This window comes from Maniola hyperantus, chromosome 18 (genome assembly GCF_902806685.2).
Source record: "Maniola hyperantus chromosome 18, iAphHyp1.2, whole genome shotgun sequence".
Lineage (NCBI taxonomy): Eukaryota > Metazoa > Arthropoda > Insecta > Lepidoptera > Nymphalidae > Maniola > Maniola hyperantus.
In genome coordinates this window covers 6,587,503-6,600,922 of record NC_048553.1, presented here as the reverse complement: position 1 = coordinate 6,600,922, position 13,420 = coordinate 6,587,503, and the positions used below count along the sequence as shown (strand labels likewise).

At 35.5% G+C, this 13,420-nt stretch overlaps 1 protein-coding gene across 1 annotated transcript in view; it reads right to left on the bottom strand.

The window, feature by feature from the left end:
• Positions 1-12,594, bottom strand: part of side-VII (sidestep VII) — a 321,489-nt gene extending 308,895 nt beyond the window's left edge. Inside the window, exon 1 of the mRNA XM_034977882.2 lies at positions 12,313-12,594. The gene's annotated coding sequence lies outside the window, so the exon portion shown is untranslated. The remainder of the gene's footprint in view (positions 1-12,312) is intronic.
• Between the last annotated feature and the right edge of the window lie 826 nt (positions 12,595-13,420).

Here is a 13,420-nt window from a genome sequence, read left to right as displayed (position 1 = left end):
GTATACGCCTCCCTTAATTATACCAGCAGCTCGAAAATAATTATTGTGACACATCACTCATGCGGCTTTTGCAAGGTTTCGTCGATGAAAAAGCCCTGTAAAAGCGTCACTCTAATCGTGAATTCCCTTTACAATGTTTAATAACAACTAGTATATCTGTACATCTACTACCTTGTTATCATACAATGATTGTAGTCAGTTTTGTGGACTAAATAAAAAAAAATAGTCAAAAAAGACACTGTCAATGGTTTTAACTTTGGAGAGAATCTAGTTTCTCTAGACTGAACGAAGTCTGTACTTGTCCAAATCCGTCTAGTTACTAGACAGAAGTGGATACGTACAGCTCGACTATGTGTCATATAACATGTTAACAGACTTTGTTTTATGACACGGTCCTTATTTATTGGGAGGCTAGTGGAAACGTAGGGTTATAGAAAAATATTGCCAACTATTCAAATAAGCAGCTCTTTATCACGCGCTAAAACAAGTGCCTAATAGGGTGGGAGGCTAAGTCGTGGCTAATTACCACCGTACCGGCAAAGCCGTGCCACCAAGTGATTTGGCGTTTCGGTACAATCCCGTGTAGAAACTGATATGGGGTATGGGTTTATTAGAACTGCCATACCCCTACCAAGTTCGCCCTCTACTGTCTTTGACTGCATCATCACTTTCCACCAAGTGAAATCGCAGTCAAGAGCAAAGCTGTTGTAGTAGAATAAACAAAATATTACGTTACCTAACCTGCATATTTTTGACGACTCTCTATTTAATAATCACTAGGAAATAATAATTTATTTTAGGCAACGTCCCTTTTGCCTATGTTTTGTATATAAGTATTTATAGCTTTATGAGAAAAATATTTGTGCCATGACTGGTCACAGTTATTATTTCCGTTAGCTAAAAATAGTTGGGATAATAATAATAGCTCTAATTGGGATACTGATATTTTTATTATTCGCTTGATATTTTGCAAGTTAATTCTTGGTAAAGGTCAAGTCCCTAATCAAATTTACTGCCTTATTCAACAAAATAAACTCGAGTCACGTCGCGCCTACCGAACAAAAGTGATCTAAGCCAAAATCTTAAGTTTTCTATTTACTGTAATAAAAAGACTTAAATAAATATGTATTTTTTTGCTATTTTTCTTATCACAAAACGCCTGCTAAGGAGAACTTTTGTACATAATATAGGTACTAAACTATAACCACATTTCTGTACCATGATGAATAAACAAAGATTTTCTTGGTGACTGCGTGTGGGCTGTAGGTAAGTACCTTTTTTTGATCACCATAAATAGGCAAGGCAGGCAGTAATCGCAACCAAGGGCTCAATTTTGTCATCGAATAAAAAAAATACCTCTTCATATAAGTACATACATGGTCTTTTTTCATTTATATCAAAAGAGATAAAAATCCATTGCCGCATGTATGCAAAATCGTCACTTGAGAACGTCTCGACCTATTTAACTGCTTTTATGTTGTGTTCGTGATTATGCTATGAAAGAAAAATTTTGAAAATCCACTGGAATCCATCGAAAATCTGGATGGGACCTTCTTCTTCTTCTTCTATATATTATATTATAAAAGGAAAAGCTGACTGACTGACTGATTACTAGACGGACCAATCTTAAATTTGCCATGCAGATAATTATTATGACACAGACATCCGCTAAGAAAGAATTTTTGAAAACTCAACCCCTAAGGGGGTAAAATAGGGGTTTCAAATTTGTGAAGTCCACGTGGACGAAGTCGCGGGGATAAGCTAGTTTTTGCATAAAATCTCAATACACTTTTTATTTTCTTCATAAGTAAGATAATTTAAATTAATAATAACTGTAAGTAGTCTAATTAAGTTACTAACATAGCTAATAAGGTCTACTGTTACTAACAAATTATATGGACGAAATATCTGAAAATAAATGTTTATTATTATTTATTATTATTATTAGTGAATTGTACCCGTGCAAAGTCGAGACGAATAAGAAACCTCTATTAAATAGTTTATTTTCATAAAAGATAAAGGTTGTTAGCTATTAAAATGATATGTGATGTACGTAATAATTGTAGATAGAAGATTTAATAGAGTAATTAAATAAGCGCATAGGCTCCTTTTGGTCAACATATCAGTTCAAATTGCAGTTACCCTTTTTGGTAAGTGATATAATTATGCGCCCATATTGGCGGGTGGAAATCCATTAGCCATAATTTTCGTCCGTGCCGCGTCACATGCAACTATTATTATATTATTATTCAGCGATTGAGCCCAGGCATCTATATTCTATACTTTATGTAATATCCTGTCCAGCTGATACTAGCAATTACAGTATGCGGCAGAAAATACCTTTAGAATGAGATTTTGGCTTTGTAGAGTGTTGTCTCTGTCAGTCATACCTATGTGACGTTTTGTCGATCTCAACAACATAGACAATGCTCTACAAAACCGCTATCTAAATATATAAAAGGAAAAGGTGACTGACTGACTGACTGTTCTATGAACGCACAGCTGAAACTACTGGATGGATCGGGCTGAAATTTGCCATGCAGATAGCTATTATGACGTAAGCATCCGCTAAGAAAGGATTTTTGAAAATCCAACCCCTAAGAGGATTAAATAGGGGTTTGAAATTTGTGTAGTCCACGCGGACGAAGTCGCGGGCAATAGCTAGTAACAATATAAAATCGACCTAGATTCTAAGTTATACCTTTCTTACTAAAAATATTGTTTTTTACCGGTTTAAAAAGGTTTTAATATAAATGGTGTTTAAACCTTTGACAAATACGTACTTAAATGTTACAACGTCTTTTTCACATTTATCATGAAAAGGACATTAGGCACCCTTAACAGTTCCGATCCCAAACGAAACTTTAATTAACAGTTTCTGTAACACATTTATCTCATAAGATAGCGGAATGGGCTCAAAACGATGTAACCCGTTCTAACTTGGAATTAAACACGTTTGAAACACGTCTCAACTGTTTAACATGAGTCTTTAAAGGTCTATTCAGACGGATCACACTACAGTGGCAACAATATCGTATAATTCCCGCAAATTACCAATGCGCGTGGCCGCCATTTTAGTGATGTCAGCACTAGACTGAAATTTCGAGCTGATGGTATATTTTTATTTCAGCTGACGTCAAAATGACGTCATTTCGATGTTAATGAGACATGGTTCCAGCGAAATAGCAATTTGGATCTTATAAAGCAGTGTAATTAATGCCTGAAGTTGCACTGTCGCAGTTACAAAATATATATAATATGATAGCTTACTTTCAAGTGTCACAAGTGGTTACCAAATAATGATATTATGGTAAAAGTAAAAGTAAAAGTAAAATATGCTTTATTGTACACCGAAACAAAAACAATAGACATATAACAAAGATAGCATGTACAATAGGCGGCCTTATCGCTAAAATAGCGATCTCTTCCAGACAACCTTAGGGTAGAGGTATGGTAGAGGTTTGGTAGGGTAGAGGGTAGGGTAGAGGGTAGGGTAGAGGTATGGTAGATGTAGTATTTAAATTTATGACAGCTCTTATGCGAGATTGCTAACTGTAGTATGTGTAAATAAGTTTTAATACAATTTTATGCTTGGCGACATGTTTGATGCTGTGGTGTGGTTGTTATTGCGGCACGTCAGAAAGAACCCTAACAAAAGGATACTGCTGTTCCGTTGTCACGTGATGCAAACATGTCGACAAATTGGGACATATAAAGTTTAAGTATATTTATTTTTCTAATTGTCTTATACCTAGGTGTTTTCTTATTTTTAACCAACGCCAAGAGATTATATCACAAATGTTTATGATCAACATATTCTATTATTGATTATTTAATAAATTGTTATAGAATCGTAACCATTCCCTATTCCATTCCACCCTCATATCAGTTTTTAATATAACACCACGTCTTTTAATTTGTCTTAGCTACCTTAAGGAATCTGAAGAGCCTAAATCTAAACATTCACTCAACGCGCTTATCTAGTACTAGCATCTGCCCGCGGCTTCGCCCGCGTGGCCTACAGGAAACAAATAACATTTTTTTTCAGAAACAAACATTATAACATCAGGACGCGCACTCTGAACAGCACCGAATAACACATATAACCTTCCAACTCCCATTTCACCCCTTTAGGGGGGGGGGGGGGGGGGGGATTTTCAAATAGTCGTTTCTTAGATGCCATTTAACCCACTTAGGGGTGGAATTTCGAAAAATCATTTCTTAGTGGATACCTACTCATTCCAAAGACCTAGAGTGGACCTAGAGAGATGAAATTTGGATGGTCTACCTCCAAATTTCATCTCTCTAGGTCCAGCGGTTTAGGCTGTGCGTTGATTATATGTCAGTCAGTCAGTCAGTCAGGACTTTGAATTTTATATATATAGATTTGCCATGTGCGGCTTGCGCTGACCGGCTTTTCGACGTTTGCTAGATTTTCATACAAACATGAAAGCATCTTGGTGATACTTTAACAAGCATTTTTTACATATTGAGCGACACTAGGCATAAACATCAAGCCCATGTCTATTGGAGCCATACCGTTTTATATTGTAACATCTTTATGAGCTATATTCGCTCGCTCTCGCACTACACGTAAAGCACATAACTCGTAGTGACGTACAACTACAATAAACACATACGCGTACATCCACCTTTGACGACAAGTTTACGAGGAATTTAATTATAGGGTATATTGAGGTGTATAAACATAAATAACCTTCTTGAGACATTCCGCCACTGTATTTAAACGGACAGAAATTAATGCTTAAAGAAACAAAAGAAAGCAATGATCTAAATATTATTATGTAACAGGAAAAGATGTAAATGTTCAACATATAAGTCAAGATTACATCCTCAAATCAACCGATCCCATTGCTGCCAGTTTCCACTTTCCACTGTTAAAGATTGCACCCTATTTTAGTGCGAAGTTATGTCTTAGGGCTTTTTATATTGATAGGGATTTAATGGAATTTTGGGGTAAAATCGAACTTCAGGTGGTGGTCACACTGTTTTTCATACAAATAACTCCCTTGATGTATAAAAATGACGTCAGAATTCCACCGAATTAGAAATCAGAGTATAGGTGGCTCGTCTATCAACGCACAGCTCAAACTACTGGACAGATCAAGGCTGAAATTTGGCATGCATATAGCTATTATACCTTTACATCCCCTAAGAAAGCATTTTTGAAAATTTAACCTTTTACAGCGATCGAGGTAAACTACGGATATAAAGAATATCTACGACATAATATGTCATAACATAAGCTACCAAGCATACAAAACAAAAAAGAATGTATTTTCACGGACTCAGGTCAGGAGTGCGTAAATAGGCGTTTGAAATTTGTGTAGTTCACGCGGATGAAGTCGCGAGCATAAGCTAGTTATACATTAATGTTTTAAGATAAAAAGAATCATAAGTGGCTGATGGAAAACTTAACACAGAATTCGACGGTTCATATTATACTATAATCGTGCCTTCAAATCATAGGGGTGTATCTCGCGGCTTTATAAACAAAATGCAAATTTTAGCGTTTAAACTATCGTGAGTGATTTCCATTATATACAACCTCTGACCTTCCATTATATGCAGTCTCAACCGTGACGCGTGCGCGAAATGACTCCCTTGAATAAGGACCCCGGATGGGTTCGAAACTAGTCGGGCTAACGTCGACTAAATCCATGAGTACAGCTGGTGACAGATATTGTATATAATAAAACGCAAATGCTTATTTATCGAATCCAGCCTAAAACAGCCTTGAAATAAATAGTAACTTTAAAAAATAAAGCAATACATACTTAGGTATTGTTGATGTATGGTTGTTACAACAACAAAGATATTTAGTAGTTTTAACACCTGAAAACAAAGAGTAAGTATAATGTGAATACGCCCCTATGGTTTGAAGCCCATGAAAATAATGGTCCCTATTCATGAAAATACGATTGTTCATGGTGCGACCCCAAAATACTAATTACACACAACAATAGCATGAAATTATCTATTCAAAACGACAAAACACCATATTAAATTTAATAACTTTTATTTCTCAAACAAGTGGTTTGCGTGGTTGCTCTTTGATAAAACGAGTGGTCACGAACCCCTTATCACGCTATGCTTAGTGGTAGAGAGAGAGCCAGCGCGTGCCAGAATTTCGTTATTTTATAAAAGCTGAAAGTTTCACTGCGTATTGTTCCCAACACTGGGAGGAACTTTTGTTTGGATGTTTGTTTGAATCATGGTGGCTTTGGGAGATAACAGGTAATAAATGTGTAAAAAAAAATCTTCGGAATAGTATTAGAAATTACGTCAAGGTCTGGCAAGCGCTGGCTCTTAGTCCATGGTGGTATGTGGTAGTAGCCAACGTGTAAAAAATAATCTGCAAAAGCGTAATTTTGATTTCAAGCAAATGTACTTCTTAGGGTTAATCACGTAGAGGTGATTGTACTGTGAGGGAAATTGTGTTTTGCCTTCGACGTGTCAGAAATTCTGTATTACTCAAATTGATTTATGCCCCCGTCTAACCTGGCGTGTGTTTTGTTATGTCAGATTTGTGTCAGGTTATGTGTTTTTAGGCGTTAGGGCGAAGTGGGTATCATTAATGTGCTATTAGAACGCGTAGTGGGGCTATAAAAACAATTTAATTTGTACCAAAAACTACCACTATATTTTTATTAATGTCTAGGTATATTATACTGTTTCATAATTAGGCATATGAAATTTAACAATTTGCGAAAATAAAGCCATATTCTAGCAGTGAGTATTAGAAACGAGGAAGTGAATCTTTTCCTGCTTATATTTCTTTGTTATATTTCTATTGTTTTAGTTTTGGTGTACAATAAAGAATATTTTACTTTTAAATTAATTTACTTTACTCTTTGTACAAGTTTATTTCTACTTTCGTGATAAAGAAGTCAGTGTACCTATATAGTAGGGTGAATAAATTTATATGGCGCTAGAAGTGGGTGGGCGAGAAGCTTTCACAGGGTGAAGTAGTCTCCGTGCGGGATGGAAAAATAATAGTCTCTGCAGTGCCATAATAATGTTTGAAGTATGCTCTAAGGCTCTACGTTAGCACCGAATCCGTCACAACGAAAGATAGCTAGAGATCTGGTAGAGAATGCCTATAAAACTGGTAGAGAAAAATGTTCGGGGATAATATTATTGTAAGAATATCATAATATAAATATTCATGTTATGATGCCATAAGTAGATTTTACGAATCATGTAGTTACTTCACATTTTATCATAATTAAAAAGAACAACGAGTGAGTTTCTATCGATTATTTACTTTAGCGCGAGCTCCTGTAAAATAAACCTACAAGGAAATAAAGTACAATCCGTACAAAATAAGTCCGCCACGAGCCATTTTAACTCTGTGTCATGTCAAAAGTACGGTTCACCTAAATAAGGACTAAAATCGCACTTTTAACATAACAGTTGACATATAAAGTTAAAATGGCGCGTGAAAACTCATTTTGTACGCATTATATTTGTGTTTGAGTTTTTAGTGTAGGTAGGACCTAATACAACTACAATAATAGTACCTACGTAAGCAAAACTTGATTTGAGCCAAGAAACCAAATTATAGAATCTCCACGATTTGTAGTAGGTCAAATCGTGGAGACCTACCTACTAAGCAAATAAACAATCGGAAACTTTCGAACAATAAACCATTTTGTTTACAAACAAGAGTAATCAGATGTTATTACTTCGGTAAAGAACTTGAAAACTTTACTATTAAAACTACGAATCTAGCTACTTTTTGTTGATGTCAATTTTTGCGCGTATCATCGAATTGATTTGTTACGACTGATGCAAACAGATTGCCTTTTACCCGACTATACGGCAAAACCAAAAGGAAGGGTTATTATTTTGGCAGTTTATGTATATATGTATGTATGTATGTATCTATGTGTGTTCCACTGTAGCGACTATACTACTGGGACGATTTTGATGAGTGAAGTGTCAATTGATTCGTTATAGTCCGGGTAACAGGCTACATTTCATATAAACAAAATCGATCTGATGGATGTTACATCCAAAGAAGTGGGGGTCTTTATATATTTTTTTGCTATTGTATCGAGTGAGATTTCAAATGAAAAAGGAAAAATACTGAGTTCATGAATATACTTAGTATACTAATAAAATATACCAAGCGACAGAAAGCCAATTTTATTATAATATTTCAGCGTTTATTAAGAGGTCGTAGTCGGGTTTTAGTTTCCAACTTTATAACTTTATTTATTCTTTGTAATTGATAACTTGCAATCATCTTAATATAATTTAAACTTTAGTGAAATACAGAAAATCTACGTAGATAAAGTCGTCGAGAACAGGCGTTAATTTCCACATAATTAATAGTATCACGTGGTATGATAAGACCTGATACCTAAACTGGAACGCCTAAGTATCTAGTTATAGCCGACCGCTTGGAGAAAAAGAGAAGAAGAGAAAGAGTGCCCATCCGCTGCGCGCTGGCGTCATTATTTTGCTAGGTCACCCAGACTAATATTTAAGGTTCTTTCCAAAAGACTTAAGATCTCATACATACTGGCGAGCCTTATAGATATAGTTTACAGAGAGGATCACGACTCATAACGTTGAAGAAGAATTAATTATAAACTTAAGTGACAAGAGAGTAGAATAATTCGAGAACAGAAGAATTCTTATTACTTATTCAACTTGGAAATTAATTGTAAATCCAACACCTTTAGATTTACTGGAATGGAAATTAGGCGAGACCCAAAATTTATTATTAAAGCGGGAAGCCAAGTTTCTGCACGGTTGGTTTGGTCCTTTGAAGTTGAAAGCCAAAATCTGCGTAACTCACTACGTGTAGTAATCGTTCATGTGTTTGTTTGATGATTTTGTTGTTGTTCGCAACTAATGATTTTAGATACAACAATATTTTTGGTTTGTGTGGCTTTAGGAATCATTTAAAAAGCTTTCTTCCATATTCACGAACATTACCTTGCATCGATTTTTAGAACACAGTGTTGCCTGTCACTTTTTGTTTAGGATTTGCCTTTCCAGTGTACCTATTTGTAGTAGTTGCAAGTACATAGTGTACGTACGTATGTACCTATTCATAGAAGACATGCTACCTAATGTTTTTGAATACTAACTTAGACTCTGTAAAAGAGTTTCATGTTTTGGACGTATCTGTTCGGACCCGATCTTGTTCTTAAGCAAAACCACTCAATTATATTTTTACGGCAAGAAAAACAAATCTGCTGTAGCAGATGTCCTGTTTGGCTTCTAATCTAATACTATCAGTATCAAATATAACTAATCAAAATATTTTCTCATATCAAAAACGAACAATACTAAGAAACCATTAAACTTGGCTTTTGGGCTTTTACAAAAAGGGCTCTTAGAAGTTTTTTCAGAAATAAAAACTCACGTAGAAACTGCGATGATGGAGACTACTCGTTATAATTTTTACCTAAACGTAACGAGCCCACGCCACCAGAAAGTAACATTAAAAATACAGTATGAAAATATTACGCCTACTCCCAATTAAATATAAGTGCTTATACATTTTTCTTTGTCCGTACCCTTAATCAAATGTTTCCCATTGTGCTTCCAACAGAACCTATAAATGTCAGGCGAGTGGGTACCGAGAGCCTGCGTAAAACAATAAGCCCAGTGGGGAGCCTTTCAGGGAAAAGAAAATATTCCTGAAAATGTTATCTTAAAGCATTGTTTGGTGAATACCTTTTCTATGTTTTTTTATTGATGACAGGTTTGTGTCTGACAACGGAATCTCAAGATGGCGAATGATAATGCAGTCCAAGATAAAACGAGAACAAAAAAAAATTTACTGGTTACTTTAAAACGGATTGTGAGCTCGCCTGTTGATAGGTGATGAAGAAATGTAAGATGGAAGCAGGCTAATTTGGAAGGGGTATATTTATATATTTTTTATTTATATTTACTAGGACAGCCATAAAATTGTTACATCTATACATATTTAAATCTATACACACACACACAATATAATTAGACCTATACTCGCTTGGCAGACCACAACAGAAATAATTTTGCCTAGCGGGAGTTTATCCTGCGACTTCCAACTTACCTATAAGACCTCAGTACATAACACTGCGGTAGGAACGTCATCGAGATAATGGCAAAACCACTTTGAATCCCACAGAGCCAAATTGAATCGACCAAAGTCTTCGAACAGTGATTGTTGACAGTGGCGCACATAATTCGGAAAACTGATACATTGAGGTCTCAAGGAGCTAGAATGGCAGACTGTCCTTTAGATAAACAGACAACGACAGCATCAAACGAGTCGCAGAAGTGTTGAAATCCCTTCATGAGACCTAAGTCCAGCAGTGGTCATTTATTGGTTGACAACAACGACACAAACAATTAATGCAGGTTAATACTTTGTCATTCCAGCACCTTTGGATTCTCGCACCGGAAGACGCAGTGTTGGAAGACCCCTCACTAGGTGGACGGACGACATCAGTGATCAGACGGGTCGCAGGGAGCCGCTGGATTCAGGCGGCGCAAGACCGTGGCGTGTGGAAGTCCCTATAAGAGACCTATATCCAGCAGTGGACGTCTATCGGTTGAAGATGATGATGATGATGAATACTTGTGCCTCAGATTAACTTTGTTCTATAATATAGTTTTTAGTTATTTATTGAAACTTCAAAGCGTCTTCATAGTGTTTAAACCGATAAACAAAACTTAACGATACATTACATAAAAATACAATGTTTGGTATAATATTTATCCATCAACCATCAGAGAGTATAAAAATGTAGAGTAGAACATGTAGGGGAAGTAATGGGGAAAATAGAGCAATAGTACATAGACAAAGAGAGGCATCTCACAATAATGAGCACCATCCTTCATTTTGGATCTGAGCGCGTTAGGGATCTCACGCATGTTCAAATCTATTACCCAACACAATAGTTGGATCTAGTTAATTTTAACGTGTGCATACTGCATATGGATGAATTTGAAAAAGACGAAAAATGCTATTGTAGAGACCAACGGTTCTGCTGCCTTGAATTTGATTTTTGTCATGTAAGTTGCTAGCTGTGTATTATGTAGATATATTTTTTAAAGAAACTTAGACATCTTTAACCAGAGTAATACCTATTCTCCTTTCATCTCAAACTAATAGCGTAAAACTTGTGCTAAAAGTAAGTAGATTCGTTGAATAGTGCAACGATTGGATTTGAACAGAACACCTTTCGCTTTTCGGTCCGAGCCGTGATTTTGAAGCATCTTATCAGACTGGATATACGATGTATTGACTTCCTCACATGTGAATTCAAAGTACTGAACGTGTGTAAGACACCTTATGCTCTCATAAGTATAACAGTATTAGGTAGGAATATTATTAGGTTGAATGAACTCAGGGGTCTCTCCATGGGGGATATATTCTCAGAAGGACTGGATGTATTAAAAGGGATGATGACCAGTAGAGCTTGTATTTCACTAAGCTAAGTCTTCACTAGGAATAAAACGTCTTGAGTACTAGGCTATCAATACTCATACCTCTTAAAATGTGTAGGATAAAACACAATAAGATATGTAAGAAGCGTTAGTAAAGAAAGAAAAATATCATCTGAGAAATATATTTCATAAATGTACTTCATAATAATGCGGTGAAAAATGTAACAATAAATAAATTATAACCTAAAATATATTTTGTAAACATTGTATTGTCACTTTTGTTACAGGCTAGCTTTTTCTCGCAGCTCTGCGTAGATAAAATTTATATTTAAAAATATTTTATACAAGCAGTTCTCAATGACTCCATCCGCATTCAACGTATACGTACAACGTAAATATATCTACATAATACCGACCTTGAAATGTTTCAAATAATGATGAAAATCGCATAAAAATCCTCTTAAAAGTTTAGTAATTACTATAAGCGAATACACAAGCAAACGTGGATTTTGACTTTGTTTTTTACCATTAAGAGATAGAGACGAAAAGAGATCACATTTCCTACAAATAGACGCCTAGGTTTTTTTTAAGTAATGCTCTTGACTACAGTAAGTTATTAAATTACTTGGTTTGGACACACATATTCTGAAAAGTATGTATAAATGTAACTATATCAAATATATTCTAATTATGTAATATATCTGTTATCAGTAGGTACCTAAGCATTTTTACCAAAAATCTCCGTGGCTAAGTATAAAGAAGTTGTTCCAAATTCTCGTTTGTTAATTTTCGAAACATTCAACTTTATGTACTAAACGTACTCGACATCATTAAAAGAAACATCATTATAAAAGCAGTACACGGTTATAAACTCCAACAAACAATACGTACCTTAGTGAAAATTCATAGCATTCATAAAGCTGAATAAAAAATTTCGCTTCAAAAGCTCAGTCACAAAAAATGTGTCATGACAAGTCAACATCACACAAATTCTACTCGTACATAAGGTATAACAAAGGCGGACTCTATAATAGAGAACCTTTCGCACAAGCACTTCCACTACACTCCATACACGCACAAAAATTACAAGTGTACCGCGAATTACAGTAATGCACGAGTATTACAGGTCGGCACTTCACTGCATACGATCGTACCGGCTACGGCGTAGCGCTACGAGCTACGCGCGGGCTACGACTGCCGCCGCGTCGACCCCACCCCTCCCGTTTCGGCGCAATGTGACGTCTACGTTATTAAAGATATTGAAAAATAAGTTTTTAAGGTTTTCCAAAACCCAAAGCCTTTACCTACTCCTGAATTATTGCATAGTGTCGGAATGAATGAAAACTGCAATTTAATTACACGTATTTCTTCAAAGCTTAATGTGTCCGTACCCGAAGGGTGTCACTGGGACTCTATTACTAAGCCTCCTCTGCCCGTCCATCTGTCTATCAGCTGTATCTCATGAACAACAACAGGTAGAGAGATGAAATATTACAATAATAAAAAACGGAAATTACGATTTCCAAAACGGTTGCCATGCAAATTAAAAAAAATGTATATAGTGCTATATCTTGTTTAATGGTACCGAACCCACTCGACCGGTTTTATTTATGCTACTATTTATGTTACTTTGATTATAGATCAAAACCTATTCACTTCTGCTATATTAATTACATCTATATATTTTAAGTAAGTAAGTAAATGCTTCTTATAATAAACAAACTTTCATTATTTCTATACAAGTTGCATAACGTACAGAATAAAACGTATTGTCTTTGCGATGACAATGCGAAACGGCATCATCAATTAAAATTGCCATGCACCAGAATTTTTCGATGGCTCAGTCATTTTAAAATGCGCTTCGAAAACATTGAACTAAACTGTAGAGCGTAAACAAACAACTGTCTTAAAACACGACAATACAATATTACGTGTTTTTGCGACAGGTATATCATGTGAAAACTCATCAAGTTTCCTTTCAAGATTTGATGCTTTATAA